The sequence below is a fragment of the Lissotriton vulgaris genome, chromosome 11 (assembly GCF_964263255.1).
Source record: "Lissotriton vulgaris chromosome 11, aLisVul1.2, whole genome shotgun sequence".
Taxonomy (NCBI): domain Eukaryota; kingdom Metazoa; phylum Chordata; class Amphibia; order Caudata; family Salamandridae; genus Lissotriton; species Lissotriton vulgaris.
Genome location: NC_141699.1, coordinates 1306344 through 1321816, shown reverse-complemented (window position 1 = coordinate 1321816; position 15473 = coordinate 1306344). Strand labels below are relative to the sequence as shown.

The 15473-nt window shown below is 46.2% G+C and overlaps 1 protein-coding gene across 3 annotated transcripts in view; it reads left to right on the top strand.

Annotated features, from left to right (window-relative positions):
* The first annotated feature begins 384 nt into the window (after positions 1 to 384).
* The window catches only part of TANGO2 (transport and golgi organization 2 homolog), a 781874-nt gene continuing 766785 nt past the window's right edge, over positions 385 to 15473 (top strand). Inside the window, exon 1 of one of the 3 annotated variants that reach the window (XM_086942620.1) lies at positions 385 to 480. The gene's annotated coding sequence lies outside the window, so the exon portion shown is untranslated. Of the gene's footprint in view, positions 529 to 7573; positions 7770 to 15473 lie in introns of those variants that run through there. The other 2 variants (XM_086942621.1, XM_086942622.1) reach the window with 2 other exon arrangements.

Here is a 15473-nt window from a genome sequence, read left to right as displayed (position 1 = left end):
AATTACAATACAATACACTCGTCCCTACTTCTATCCTATCCAGAGAGGCAGCGAGGGGGCAGCTTAGCCGGGGATACCCCGAGGGGGCAGCTTAGCCGGGGATACTCGGCCCTACAGAGCCTGTCACCGCCCGCACCGTTACACAACACAAACCTCATCTACCACCCACGTGCCCCAAGGTGGGCGGCACCCGACTATAAAGAGGACGGATCGGACGAAGACACGTGCGGACTCTACAGCCAATCAACACTTCGCAATTCTGAAGAGCGCACTAGGATTGGCTCGGTGTACCCCATGCTCCAATTCTATGACATCTTACACCTTAGCAGTACCGCCCACTCTCAGATGACGCACATGGAATGTCCTGGCGTGGGATTGGTTCTTATGCGACCCGGAAGTGTTAGGCATACGGAGTGCGGACGCCAGTTAAAAGTGCATCAACGGAGGATGGACGTGAGGATGAGCTGACAGACGGCTCGGGTGAGTAGCGGATGGGTGGCCGGTGGAGCAGGGTCCAGGGCATGAAAGGTAGCTGAACAGGGATTGGTAGTAATCGTTCCAGGATCTCCTGTCAGAACAGGGACCTGTCATGCATGCAGCTGAAGGTTGAGACGCGTGAAAGGCAGAAGAGCCTGAGCAGGCTTTGCTTGGCTCGGCTCTAAGAGCCAAAGCACGAGCCGAGCCATCCAAAGATGTAAAACGGCCGAGAAACAAAACGGAAGAAAATCACTATTTTTATCTCAATTATGTACATCTTATCATATCTCTGAATTCACTGACATTTACTGGAAGCAATGTCTTTTTTTCACAAACAATAAACATCCAGGAATAGCCTCAAACCCTGAAGTTGTTGCCATGAATTACCAAAATGTGTTGGTTTGTCATGGTCTCTGTATACCGGGCTTTAGGTGAATTACCAACATGTGTTGGTTTGTCATGGTCTCTGTATACAGGGCTTTAAGTGAACCAGGTCCTGCCGGTGCTCCCCACCGGCAGTTCTAAACAGCAGGTGCCGAGATGGGTCCATATCGGGTTCTCCATATTTGCCCTCACCCTCTAGGTGAAAAAAAATCTTAACTGCAGCAGTACCATCCTTCCCTGCCTTTAATGTAACTTCAAAGAGACTCATTATGGATCTTTCACAGCTTCATCATGTCAGAACGGAAGCATTTTCAATATTATATACAGGGCCACTGGATTTATGTGGCAGGGGAGGGCCAAATTATGTGGCAGGGATGAGTAAATTATGTGCCAAGAAAAATCTAATTATGCAGCATATTTTGTAATAGTATTTTCTTATTTTTACACTTGTTAATTACTGTCTGGGCATTGGTAGCACTTCATTATTATCGATTTAATATTCAAATAAAGCAATAAGCAAAAGAAAATTAACCAGTCCATGTTTGCAAAGGGCCTTTTGCTGTGCAGTAACACGTCACTGAGCTTTTAGAAACTTTTGAACTGCTTGAGCCAGAAACTATCGTTTTGTTCAAATCTGCAGATTATACAGCAGTTGAAGGATTATGTGGCAAATGCGGCAAACCCATAATAATGCGAAAATGACCACATCCGCACAATCGCATAATTCATGTGGCCCTGATTACATACAACAAAGTCGTAGTTGTTGCGTATTTATCTTATGCAACTAACCATCATTGACAAAGCCAACCGTTCAGACTTCTTGTAGGTGTAATGTTACTTGTATTATATATGTGGATGCAATGACAGAAGCAGCAAAATACCAGTTGGGTGACACACTATGCTAAGCACAGGTTTTTAGCTTGCGTGTTTGTAAGCCACACCCTTAATTACATAACCCACACCCTATTGAGAGATCCGCCCCAGATTTTTCATCTCACTTAAAGCACTTTCTGTATATATAGACCTACATTATTGAATGTGAAGTAAGATTATTTTCTTTTAACCATGTACATGATGTTATAGTTGAGTACCGATCCCATATCGCATCACTTCAATGTGCTCTCAAACTAAATTGTTAAGGAAAATAATACATAGTGAAGTAAAGTGAAAGAACGTGGATCAGACAGTTTTGACAAGTGGGAATGCAGGGATTTGTGTTCAGGACTGTGTTGTGTTTGGAGACTATAGAATTACACGAAATCTTCTTTCGTTTATCCCCAAAGGTCAGTTCTTAGTGTCCAGTTAATCGATTAGTGTTAGTGTCTGGAGTTCTTTTAACTCACTTACCACATCTTAAATGTAACTGATACTCAATACATATTTAGCATCAGTTTGATTTAAGGCATGATGAGTGATTCTAAAGCACACCATATACTAACATTAATTGAAAAACTATTAAAAATATCACTATAGAGGATGTGTGAACACTCCGGAGTAGTTTCAAAGGTATGCTTTTTATTTGGAATATTTTCACAAACACTGAAGATCAAGCACAGTGACAGAACATGTCTGTCTGAAGCTAAGCACCACTTCCCAGTCATCTCCTAAAAGAACTGTAAGGTAAGCAATGACCTCTGTGGGTGCGCCGGAGCTCTTCTTGTTTTGGCTAATTATGTAATTCTGATCATTGCGATGTTGAATTTGAGCCTCTCCTAACAATCGTTCTTTTTCTCATGTCAGCGGAGGGAGCAGCAACGTTAACATAAAATAGCATCTGCCGCCTTCCCTTATTCTACTGGCTCGCCTGGCTTTACAAACGGAACGATTTTAGAACAGGCTCAGCACCTCAAGAACCACGATTACATTATAAAAAAAAATAGAGAAGTCTCGAAGCCCCCACAGAGTTTGCTCCTGAGATTACAGCGCTTCACGGAGACTTAAGCGAAGTGCAGTGTGGCTTCAGAGAGACGTGCTCTGTCTGCCAATGTTTACCCATCAGTAAACACGCCAGTGTGTCCCTTCCGCTCCCAGATCCGGAGTGGATACATCCCTCGTGTCCCCCACGCGTCCTATGCCATTGCATCAGCACATCCTGCCAAAGAGCACTATTTGGCAATAAAACAGGGACCTGCTTGTACATCCTGTTACAAGATATGGTGTGTATAAGGTGGCAGAGCAGGGGCATGGCCGTACCTCTCTCGAGCAGCTTGTTATGAGAACATGGGCATGGCCTTGGCATTTATTGTGTCTAAGGCAGCAGAGCAGGAGCACCTCTGTTCATTCTTCCAATTACCTCACTTTGTTGGCACAGCAGGGACATGCCTAACAACCCCGTTAAAGAATAAGATGCGTCTAAGGCAGCATAGAAGGAGCACATCTGTACATCTTTCCGAGCAGCTCACGTTGGTATAGAAGCAGGGACCTTCCCTACATCCCATTACAGGACACATGGCTTGTAAGATCGGAGAGCAGGGGCACATCTGTACATCCTGCCAAGGAGCTCCCTTTAGCAGCAGAGGAGACACATGTCTATACATCCTGTTGCAGTTTAAGTAGGGTGTACGGCAGAAGAGCAGGGTTGTTAACCCCTTAATAGCATAAGGCACTCCCTAAGGCAGCAGAGCATACGTCTCTTCCTCTTACTTATGGAGCTGTATTTTGCAGTAGAAACGTGGGCCCTAGATACATGAAACTGCTCTTCCGTTGGCATAAACCAACACGAACCCTGAGATCGGGGGAATTGGCTCTGGTTACGGTGCCCAGAGTTAAAAGAGCTCGCTGGGGAGGCAGGAGCTTCTCCCTCAGGGCGGCAGAGGCCTGGAACAAACTACCACTCTCGCTCAGACAATCCCAGGACCTGATGGCCTTTAGGAGAGAGCTTAAGACCTGGCTCTTCACCCATTAATCCTTTGCTACCCACTCATACTAGTTCAATCAAGCCAGCGCCAGGACACCTCCGGGTAACAGAGCGCTCTACAAATGTGATAAATAAATAAATGTTTGTCACCTTGTGACAGGAAAGTAAATGCCATGCATCTCCTGTTGCCTTGTATATCTGGTTAATGGATAGGGAGCACCTGAGCTGATGCATGCTACCTAATTGGTACCCTCTGAAAGCAGAGAAGAGACATGTATCTACTTAAGGTACAATCCAGAGCTTAATTTGAGCCAGTGGTTGGTGATGGAGCCCACCAGCACTTATTTTGTGGACCAGAATTTTTTTCTGCATCAGGTATTTACCAAGTGCAAGAGAGGGAAAAGACTGAGGAAGAGAGACTGAATAATTGTCACAAAGGGAGAAGGCAGGAACCTGCAAGAGTGAGAACATGAGTAAAGAGTGTCGGGTAGTGTATTAAAGAAGCATGAGGTGAATTTAAGACTGGCAGTCCTGGTATTCGGCACGCCAACATTCAGTTGCAGTAGCCGCGGGCTTCTGAGCAGACTTCCGGCACTGGCACTCTTTATTTGATAAATTAAGCACTGATGCACCCTACAGCAGGGTCCTAGGATACTTGTTTCCGGTTCACGGAGGACCTGGCTTGGCAGTTCGAGTTGGACTGTTCCCATGAGGAACAGGGTGAAGACTGATTTGAATATGGCTGGGTCTAAACTGCGGTGGCATGGTGAGCAAAGGAACAATGGATTTAACCCAGATCTTTTGATTTGTTCTGCATTCCGTCCATCATTGTGTGTCTTTAGCTCTCTCGCCCTAAACGCACCGGGTATGCCCAGACGTGGGTCCCGGGCTCACTGTGCCACTAGATTCAAGATTCAAGCTTGCAATTCTGATGAGAGGTGAAACCCCGAAACCGGTCTTAGGATGCTTGTTTTATGTCCAGAGAGGGTCTGGCTTGACAGTTCGGGCTGGACTGTTCCCATGAGGAACAGCATCAAGACTGATTCGCATATGGCTGGGTCTAAACTGGGGTGGCACGGTGAGCAATGATGTTAGTTGTGCTTGATATAAATACCCAACTAGGTAAATAAGTCAAAGTAAGGGTTATAAGCATTTTGGACTTGTTCCCTCCTGTGATGCGAAGATGTGCTTACAAGTTTGTATTTGATATTCTGTGACACCAGTGGAGACTTTTCAGAGCTCGTGTGATATAGTCAGATTTGTTTGAATGGACATCGATTCTGTATGCTTAATTTTGTTTAAGCTTCTGAAGGTCCTTATGTCGTCCTGTCGAGACTCTATTGTAGTAGTTTAGATTAGATAGGATCAGCGCCCTGGTTAGCTAAAGCCAGTGTTTTCATTGGTGAAAGGGGCTGTCCTGAATATCATGTTGTGTGTTTCAGTGCTTTTGACAACAGTTTGAGCTTGGTATTTAAAGGTGAGATCTTTGTCAAACTCTATCACAAAGTATCTCACTGCTTGGGTCTGGATAAGGCGCGTCACTTAGTTTCCTTGGCCATTTGTCGAGGAAGCAGTTTTTTAAGTTCTTGCTGGTTATTGGGATTTCAGTTTTAAAGCTAGTGCTGGAGGTTATTGTCCTTCATCCAGTGGTATATCTGTATTTTACTTTTTGAAATGGCGTTTTGGTATTCGAGGTTGTCTAGTTTGAGATGGATTTTTATGTCTACGTACATCTGGAATTGGAGTTGGTAGATTGATATGATTCGCACCAAGGTTCTCGTGTAGATGTTAAACAGTAGCAGGGACAGGGAGAGCTTTGGGAACCCCGCATGTTCAGTTTCAAGGATGAGCAGTAGCCATCTTTTTTGTTTTGTTGGCAGTGGTTTAAAAGGAAAGAGTTACACCACTGAAGTGCTTTTCCATTTATCCCTGCCCTATTTTCTAGCCTATTATGTAGAAATGGGATTAGAATTTCAGAATGTTTTGCATTGAGAACAAGAGATCATAGCTAATGTCTGCGATTATGGATTCTGTGCCCCCCTCTATGCCTCGGGTCTGATTCCCAACTGTCTGTCTTGTGACCGGTTGCTGCTTTCCAAGATATTGCTGATGAAAGGGAGATTTGAGGTGGTTCTGGAGTTTGTTAGCTTTGATGGGTCTTATTGTTTCTTCATTATGGGAATATATGGATTGCTTCAGTTTAGTGTGCACTTTCTTGTTTGAGTGAAGCATTTATGATTTGCCTGATGTGGGGGCCAAGTATGATCAAGGTTTCTTTGATGGTCTGCGGTGAGGTTTAAGACATTATTTTGTAGCTGTTTCTTAGGTCGAGCCTAGCGCAGCACATGCGCTGCACTAGGAAAACGACCTCTTGCAATCACTTCAGCTTTTCTAAAAGCTCATCCATGTGGGGCTCACCCGCCATTTGCCTTTGCGTTTGGCTGTATTACGCAATTGCCGAAAGGCGTGTGGATGCCCCAGCTTCTTTTTAAAGGTTAACTCCCAGAGCATTTTGCTCTCGGGAGCTAGCAGGCGCGCATCAGTATGTGTGCGCTTGTTTGACACACAGGCCGTTGTTTAAATACAAACTGGGCTGTATTGTTATCTCACTTGCTAACTCGGTAACAGAGCAGAGGCTGTGTAAATGTCTCCCAAAATCATTCTTCATTTTGTTTTTAAATTAGGCCCTAAAGTCACAATTGTTACAGATGCACATCCTATCACCTGCTAACAGTGCAAAAGCACTCTCCCGATATCATTCTTTATTTTTAAATATGACCCTAAAGTCACAATTGTTACCAGTGTGCATCTTATCCTCCGCTAACAGAGCAAAAGCACAGCATATGTAACACAGCTTTGGGCTGTACAAGTAGTGACTGCAGTGTGTACTCCTCCGGCTGTAGGGTAATGAAGTGTTTTCCATTTAGCTACAACCAGAGTCCTAAACATTGAGACGCTGATTTTCAAACTAAACATAATTTAACAGAATAAAACGAAATGGGACACTTGCACTTACATCCTTCTTTGCCGTTTGCCAGGGCGCACACACAGAAAATTATCGCCTGCAGGGAACATTTGCATTGCGGTACAAACAGGGCCGTAGTGTTATCACCTGCAAGGAGGGACGGTGTTGTCACGATTCTTGTTGGGATACATGCAGTCGCTTTCACTTTTGCGTCTGGGATATGCTTTTTTTGGGGGGTGTAAACACACACACTGTTTACATGCAAACCCTGTGCTTGTATATACTTAACTAAAGCACATGCTATATTTCCCCATGTACATAGTGCTGCTGTTCACACACACTTTACTAAGCATTTCACCAGCTACAAGCACGTACTTAACCGGGCTCACGCTCCTGGCTTCCGTTTACTTGCGGTTACTTCCTTCTCTGCCCTCTGACATAGCGCAGATATAGAAACCTGTAACCTACCCAGTCGCGGTTTATCTAAATTTGTGAATGAGTGAACTCCTAGCAGAAAGTTTGCGTGACTAACCACAGGTCTGATACTTTGATGGGGCAGGGGCTGAGGTGACATTTCGCTTCCTGTTCCGGGCAGTAAATGGAACACTTTCTGTTCTGACGTTGCTGCATGCTTAGCACGGATTGTAAACTTCATAGAAAAGGATGTTAATACACCTCTACTGTGAACTGTCATTGCTCCACAAATGACAGCTTTGAATCACAGTTGGGGTGTATTGGCCTTTCATCCTTCTGAGGTGCGCTTACTGGGGAACTCTGTCTCCATGGACACAATTTTTCAGTTCTCGTCTTTCCTTTAATAACGTTATGCATTTTGGGAGGTGTAGTCTTTATGTCATCAGCCCATCTGAACACAATTATTTATTTTGTAGGGAAAGCCCAAGCCTGTAACCTAGTGTACATGATGACATGGACACTTCCCGCCGTGTTCACCATGCTCCAGCCACCCTCCCGTTGTCTGCATTTCCTTTCCTCTGTCAGTCGTCCCACGCCGTGTCTCTGATCGCTATTTCTGCAGAGCACCCAGGATAATGTGCAGCATGACTAACTACTTATACGGTCCCAAAGGTGAGACCTATTGGCTATGCCAATGCTTGTTTTTACTTGGTTGAAGATCATAGTTGAGAAAGTTGGGAAGTTTGAGTGAGTTCTAGGAGTTTCTTAATAGAGAAGGAGTTCCTCATTCGCCTGGCTCTTGACTCAAATCTTTGAAAGTTTCTTTTTCAAAGAAGGTCAGCTGGTCTTCACAGAGGTGGTTGGATGCGGTGGGGGGGTTTCTTCTGTGCCTCAAGACCAAATATTTCTACCCTAAAGGTAACCAAGTCATTTTGTGACTAGGAAGTTAGCATAACGACAGGTTCTTGGGTGATCAGTCTGTGAGAAAAGACCAATTTGTGTATGTGACCTACTTTGGCTAGTTAAAGGAGTAACTGGGAATAGTATGTAATGTCTCTTAAACCTCCTATAAAGCTTAATTTGTGTTTTGTAGGTATATTGGAAGGCCAAGCTCAAGGGCTTTGTGTGTGATATTTGTCAGGTTGAAGTAGTTTCTGGTTTCATTAAGAGGTGGATATTCCTGGGGTCAGTATGATCATATTTCATTGCTTTTTCCCCCAGATGTTCTGCATCATAAAGGATGGCTTTCAGGGGCACCTGGGAAGGTTTGGGGAAACCGTATAAGTGAAAGAGAAGCTCTGCTGCCTTTTGGCTAGGTGTGGGCCACAGCAATGCCATGTGCATACAAACATACAAAGAGAACCAGAGTTTAAATGACCCTACTGAGGTTGCATAGAGATGGAAGATTTTAGTTTTATGAGAAGTTGCAATGCAACTATTTTAGTAAGGTTGGGGATGTGGGAAACCACTGAAAACCTTTATTGTATTGTTAAGTCTAGCAATCTGGGTACCAGTTCTGGAGAGATCCCAAACGTCGTTCTCCTCCATAACGTTAGCAATGTGAAGAATAGGGTTCTGTGCTATATTGGTGTCGTGCATTGCTCACTTTGCGTAATCGAGGCTTTCATTGTGTACTGTTGTTCCAGTGCCACCTCTGTGTACACTGGAACATTCTCTATGTCAGCTGCCTCATCAGTTTGTTTCCAGCATGCACGTGATGCTTTTTCGGTGGCGGTTGCCTGAGGCGCACACATTCTCTGCTACTATTACACATTGACACATAGCTCTGTTGAAATTGTTTTGTTTCTTTGCTCATACCGCTTCAATGGAGTATCAGCTCAAGGCCCAAGGAAACTGTGAACGGACTACAGTTCTTGAGCAAAATTGTTGTGCAAGCTTTGGGTTTAGATTTTTAGGACACAGCTGGCAGAATGACTTATGGTCTTTCTTCTTCCATTGCTACTTGCTGAAAGGAGATTAGGATGCAACAGTTTGCACAAGAGTAGGATAGGATAGGATGTATGTTTGTAGAGCGCTCAATTGCTGTGGCATCTTGGCGCTAGTGTATGTCAGGGGGAAGGCCTATGTTACCCAAAGGACTAGGTGGATGTAAACAGCCATGTTTTCAGATCCTTCCTAAAAAGCTGCCGATTTGCCTGGAATCTCATGGCCATTGCATTTTGTTCCATAGTTTTGCTGTGCCGTTCGATAATGTCCTTGCTCCCCATCTTGCCCTCTAATCTTGGTACTCTGAAGTAGGCCTAGGTTGGCAGATCTAAGGGAACGCTAAGGGATGTAAGGTGGTAACATTCTTGAAATTTCCTCGGCACCGCCACCATGAAGTGTTTTGTGAACCAGGCATAAGGCCTTAAATTCCACCCGCTGCTGGATGGGAAGCCAGTGCAATGATTTGATTCCTGCTGACGCTGAATGTCCTTTGGGGATATTCAAAAGCAGTCTTGCTGCTGCATTCTGTAGGGGCTGAAGTTTCCTCATCTGAGTTTATCCATTCCCAAAAAGAGGGCATTGCAATAATCTAGTTTGGACAAAAAAAAAAAGACCCACCATCACAGTCTTTTTTAGTTCCCGTGAGATAAAAGGAAACATTTTTCTCAGTTTTTAATAAAAAGAAACAGGAAGAAGTGAGAATATTTACGTGTGCAGAAAAATTCAACTGGTCATTGAGCATGAACCTGAGATTCCTAACTTTAGGGACGCCGCAAGGGCAATTCCCGGCCTCGATCGACAACCAAGAGTCATTCCACAGGGACCGGCCATGGCCAAATTCTGTCACTTCTGTTTTATCGTTGTTAATTTTCAGGAAGCTGTGGTTCATCCAGGTCATGATCTCAGTGAGGCACGCATGACATCTGGCGGCTGTGACTTCCGGTTGCTTGCAGATAGAAATAACAAGCTGCAAATGATCAGCATATGAGACCAATGCGAAACCATGCCTCCTGAAAAGTCTGGCCAACGAAGTGATGTAGATGCTGAACATTGTCGGGGATAAGGTCAATCCCTGTGGCACCCCGCATGGAAGATGGAAACTATCAGATTTCAAGCCATCCCAGAACAAACATTGCTCCCTTGACTTCAACAAGCATTTTCAATGCAATGGTTTCGCCTTTGGAAAAGTTTGAGCTATTGGCATTGTTAATGACAACATTTTTATTTATGTGTTGGTTTTGAAAACAGATAAATAAATGGCATTGTCATTTACATTGTTATTAGCTTAATCTCTAGAGTCTCTAGAACTCCATAGCACTCCCTAGCACTGTGCGCTTCCTAGCTTCCCTAGTCCCTCCGCACCTCTTAGCATTGTGCACTCCCTAGCTTCCCTAGTCCCTCCGCACCTCTTAGCATTGTGCACTCCCTAGCTTCCCTAGTCCCTCCGCGCCTCTTAGCATTGTGCACTCCCTAGCACTCTCTAGTCATTTCCTAGCACTCCTTAGTCACTCCCTAGTCACTCTGCACTCCCTAGTCACTCTGCACTCCCTAGTCACACATGCACACTTAGAGCCACACCCCCCCAAAGCCACACACTCCTCCCAGAGCTACACACACCTCCCCCCAGAGCCACACACACACCACCCCAGAGCCACACACACACCACCCCAGAGCCACACACACATACACACTTTGAGCTACACATATATAGCCAGAGCCACACACATACACACTGATTACAAACACACCCAGAGCCACACCCAGATGCACACACAGAGCTACACATACATACCCAGAGTCACACACATATAGAGTTATACATACACCCAGAGATACACACACATATACACACACATACAGAGCCATACACACCTAGAGCCACATACACACACCCAGAGCCACACAAAGACATACACACACAGAGCCACACACACACACACACACATCCTGAGCCACACACACTCAGATCCACACACACAGAGCTCCACACACACACACCTAGAGACACACATACACCTAGAGCTACACGCTGCTTGCAAGCTGTCTAGGCTCGACCTAAAAATCAGAGTGGAGAAAATAAGAGTGGCAAAGTGTTTCGTTTCTAATAGATTACTGTTGTGTGGCAAAGTTCGTAAACAAACTGGGGAATTTTCATCTGGGATTTGTATACACTAGGGTACTGCAATCTACAAGTCAATATGCTAAGCGTAATTACTGGCAAATGTAAAACATTGGCTTTATCAGTCATGTGACAGTACCAAAACTTATCCTAGTAGAAACCACCTTTCACAGAATGCAGAGTTAAAATGATTCATTTTGTACAAAACTGGTAGCGACAGAAGTACGATGTTGAGATTCAGCACCGTGTTGGTTGCAGCTACTGGGCACATGCATTAGTCGTAAAGCTAACATTAATTTAGAGGCTTTATACCTGCCAACAATTATGCCGACATCGCCGCAAAAAGCAGCAAAACAATGTCACTGAAGCCAAGCATGCATGCTTAGATAGCTGCAGTACCTTTTTTAGTACAGTAAATTGATCAAACATCCTGGCCATTTACAATTAAGAGTGGAAGTACGGATAGATAGATATTTTTTTTTTTTTTAAACAACGAGATAGAAACAATTACTTTCATATGTAAACCTAAGGAGGCATGCAAGACTTCTTCCCCGTGACCTACGGTTATACTAACGCCCTGTATATACAGTCTAAGAAAGGCTACGAAATCAGAGCAGCTGTCTGAAGAAGAGAACATTTTTTAAAGAAGCAATAACGCTAAGGATAGAAACATGGGTAAAGCAGAAACCTGATAAATGTTGACTCCATGGCAGGCATGTGGTATTCAAAATCGGTAGGGCAAAGTGTAAAATAATTTGACATGGCAAACATTATCTGCCCTAAATTTAACATACGTAATAAAATGTAACTCATTAAATACCTGAAGGAAAAACTAGACCAGTGTAAAAAAAATATTTAGATAACAGAAAGCAAGGTTCCAAGTGAACAATCAGTAAATGGGTGAACCTATGTGGCACAAATTATAAATAAAATTGTTTCTGTATTAATGTTGGTTATGTGCAAATGCTTTACACGCTGCTTCTGAGATAAGCCCGACTGCTAGTGCCCAGCAACCAAGGGGGTGAGCAGGGGTTATTTTAGAGGTATAACTCCCTTATCCTGACGAGGAAGAAGGTACCTACCTTTGCCAACTAGAGACCCCCATTTCTAACAGTGACAGTACCAATATAATGTATAATGATACTAAACAAACACTTTCAAAGAAAGAACCAAATGACAACACCATAGCTGCCAGGGTTTCAGATTGCTAAGAGTGACATTTTCATAACTTCAGTGTTAATATCGGTGACATTTCAAAGACTATGAGTTATACTTTCGGCTGAGCAAAATCAAGCGATACAGACGAGGGAAACATGTCAATATTAGCAATTACACCCATTTGAGCAATGAGAAACTCTAAGAGTCGCCGTATCATAGGCCACAGGGTGTATTATTTCAAAAGGAAATATGCCCATCAAAAGAAATCAATAGCTGACTGAGCAGTTTTCCCTGGTCCAGCGTGCTGCACACTACCTGCCGAACCCTGCTTGCAGCAGTCACCATCACATCAGCTGCAGCCTGTCACTACAGGCTGTGCTGACTTGGTGACACTCGGCACGCTGAGAAGTTGAAAGGCACCACAGTGGCTCTAACAGTCACCCGACCCTGAAAGTCTTAGTGGAAGGGACTGCTAACACAGTTTAATAGTGTCAGTAAACAGAGTTCCCAGCTATAACAGGGCAGGCGGCAGCTCAAACGGTGATTAAGACTGTCGCCGTACATGCCGGCAGAGCAAATTTTTATTAGCAGGATGGGTAACACCGCACCGTCATGTTAGGAAGCGAACGCCGCGCTTTACAGTGAAAATGTAATAAAACTTTAAACACAAGTAACCGGTGTAGTCCATCAGAATATACAGAGGCGCTGGTGACCACGGCAGATGTGTGAAAGACAACATCCACAAACATGAAGGCCATGTGGGGGCTGGGGGCCCGACACATTATATAGAATAATATCAAACATATAAAGTGATCACTGCTGACGGGGTCTGCTCTAACGCCTTCTTTACCTCGGTTTACAAGCCTTAAATGCAGGATTAGCAATTTAGACCTAAGAGATTACCTCACAGTGGTGAGCCCGAGCCGATGGCAATTGGCGGGCCGTGGCCGCAACGATTCGTGCACTTCCGCAGCAATGCCAGGCAGCATTCTGGCTCAGCTGTACATGCTGCCTCTAGGCTGTTGAGGTACCGGTCGGGTCCGGGCGCGGAACCACATTACTGCAGTGCGAGCACTGAAGCTCTGTGCAGCTGCCATGATTGTGTAGTATAAAAGAACTCACTGGAAATTCAAATCAGCCACCTGCGATGGTGGGCTCTAATCTCATCACCATTTACGCGGCAGCGAAAATGAACAGATTCCAATTCCGCCGATGAGGACTCGTGCTGCAGGCGGCAGATTCTCATTGGGCACTAATTCCTGACGCAATTCCGCACTGTCAACCACTTCCGGGTCGCTGCGGGCAGCGCAGCGGCCCTTCTCCTTAGGCAGGCAGGGACGGCCCTGGCATTGGCTGGACTGTTAGAGGCTGGGACGGGGACTCGAGGGGGGAGAGGGAAGCCTTAAATTACGGACCGTTGCCGACCGTCAGGGTGACATGGGCATAATGCAATGCAACTGTGGGAGGCAGGGGACAGATTCACTGACTTTCAGTATCCTTGCTAGAGTGGCAACAAATACGAGTAACTTAGACCACGGCGAGCGAATAGGCGCACGCGCACCACGGCACTGTAGGCCCGTAGCGGCCGCCTCAAAAATGGTGCCGCCTGGGGCGGACCGCCCCCCCCTAGCTACGCGGCTGGGCCGAAAACTCACCCTCGCAGGCACGGCCCCCGTCGCAGCTCCCACTGGCCTCCGCTGACGTCGAGGGTTCCCCCGGAGTCAGCCACTCACAGCGCGGCTCCCGGGGCAGATCCTGATGACGCGGCGAGGCTCCAACCAAAGGCGGCGCAGCTCACGGGGACAGGCCCACTGCAGCGGCCAATCAGAGCGCGCCTCTGCCGACGAGCCTCCGAAAAGCCACCAATGCGGTCGCAGCCCCTTCGTGCCTCGGCCAAGGTGCCGAGCAGCTGCCGGTTGACCCCCGGGCGGATAAAAAAAAATGGCGGCAGCACCTACGAGGACACGGGGGGGGGGGGCGGGAGAGGAACGGACGGCGGGAGGGGGCGGGAGAGGACACAGGGGGCGTGAGGCACGAAAATTGGCACAAGTGCGGCGTGGGCAGCCGCGGATTAAAAAAAAATGGCGGCAGCACCTACGAGGACACGGGGGGGGGGGGGCGGTAGAGGAACGGACGGCGGGAGGGGGCGGGAGAGGACACAGGGGGCGGGAGGGGGGCGGGAGAGAACACGAACGGCGGGAGGGAGGCGGGAAACGTGCCGGGGAAAAACACTCACGATGCCCAGGACAGCAGCAAGCACGGCCCGGCCGGAGGAGACTCGGGGGCGTTCCCGGCGTCGCGTGACGTCGGCAAAAGCCAAAGAATCTCGGGAACGCCCCCGTGTCTGGTCCGGCATTGATGGACAGGCCCCTCGTCCAATGGCTAGGCTCCATTTATGGAGCTAGCCAATGGGACGGGGGGCGTGTTCCAGAGTGCCTTACTGTACTCAATAGATTTCTCTGGAGGAGGAGCCTAACGGCTCCGTCCCCCAGCGAAACCTAAAAAGGAGGAGAGAAGGGCCAAGGCAGTGTCCTCAACCCCCAGATCCTTCAGCCGCTGCACTAACACTGTGTGATTCACGGTGTCAAATGCTGCCGATAGGACTAGGAGCATGAGGACTGCCCTGCCTCCCCCATTCACAATTTTCCTTATCTCCTCTGTTGCAGTGATCAGAGCAGATTCGGTGAAATGGTAGGACCGAAAACCATGTTGCGTAGAGTCCAACTGGTTATTTGTATCTAGATAATCACTCAGCACCTTGTTTATTGATTTCTCCAGAATTTTTGCTACTATTGGCAGGTCGGCAATTGGGCAATAATTTCGTGTCTCATTAGAGCCCAAGGTGGGTTTTTTAAGCAGTGGCCTAATGGCCGCTTTTTTTCCAGATTGTAGGATAGATACCCAACTCTAGAACTTGGTTGATAGGGGGAATAAGCTTGCGCAGATCTTCCTAATGGCCAGATGCATAAATGGGCGGGGGACATGGGTCAGTAGGTGATCCAGATTTTATGGAGAGGAGAAGTTTTTGCACCTCATCATTAGTGATTTTTTGGAAACAGGATCATCTGCAATGAGTTGATCGACCATCGTCAAAAAATTGCTCATCCTGAGTCCCCCCGAGTAATCAAGAGATCATTATAGATCACTTCCAC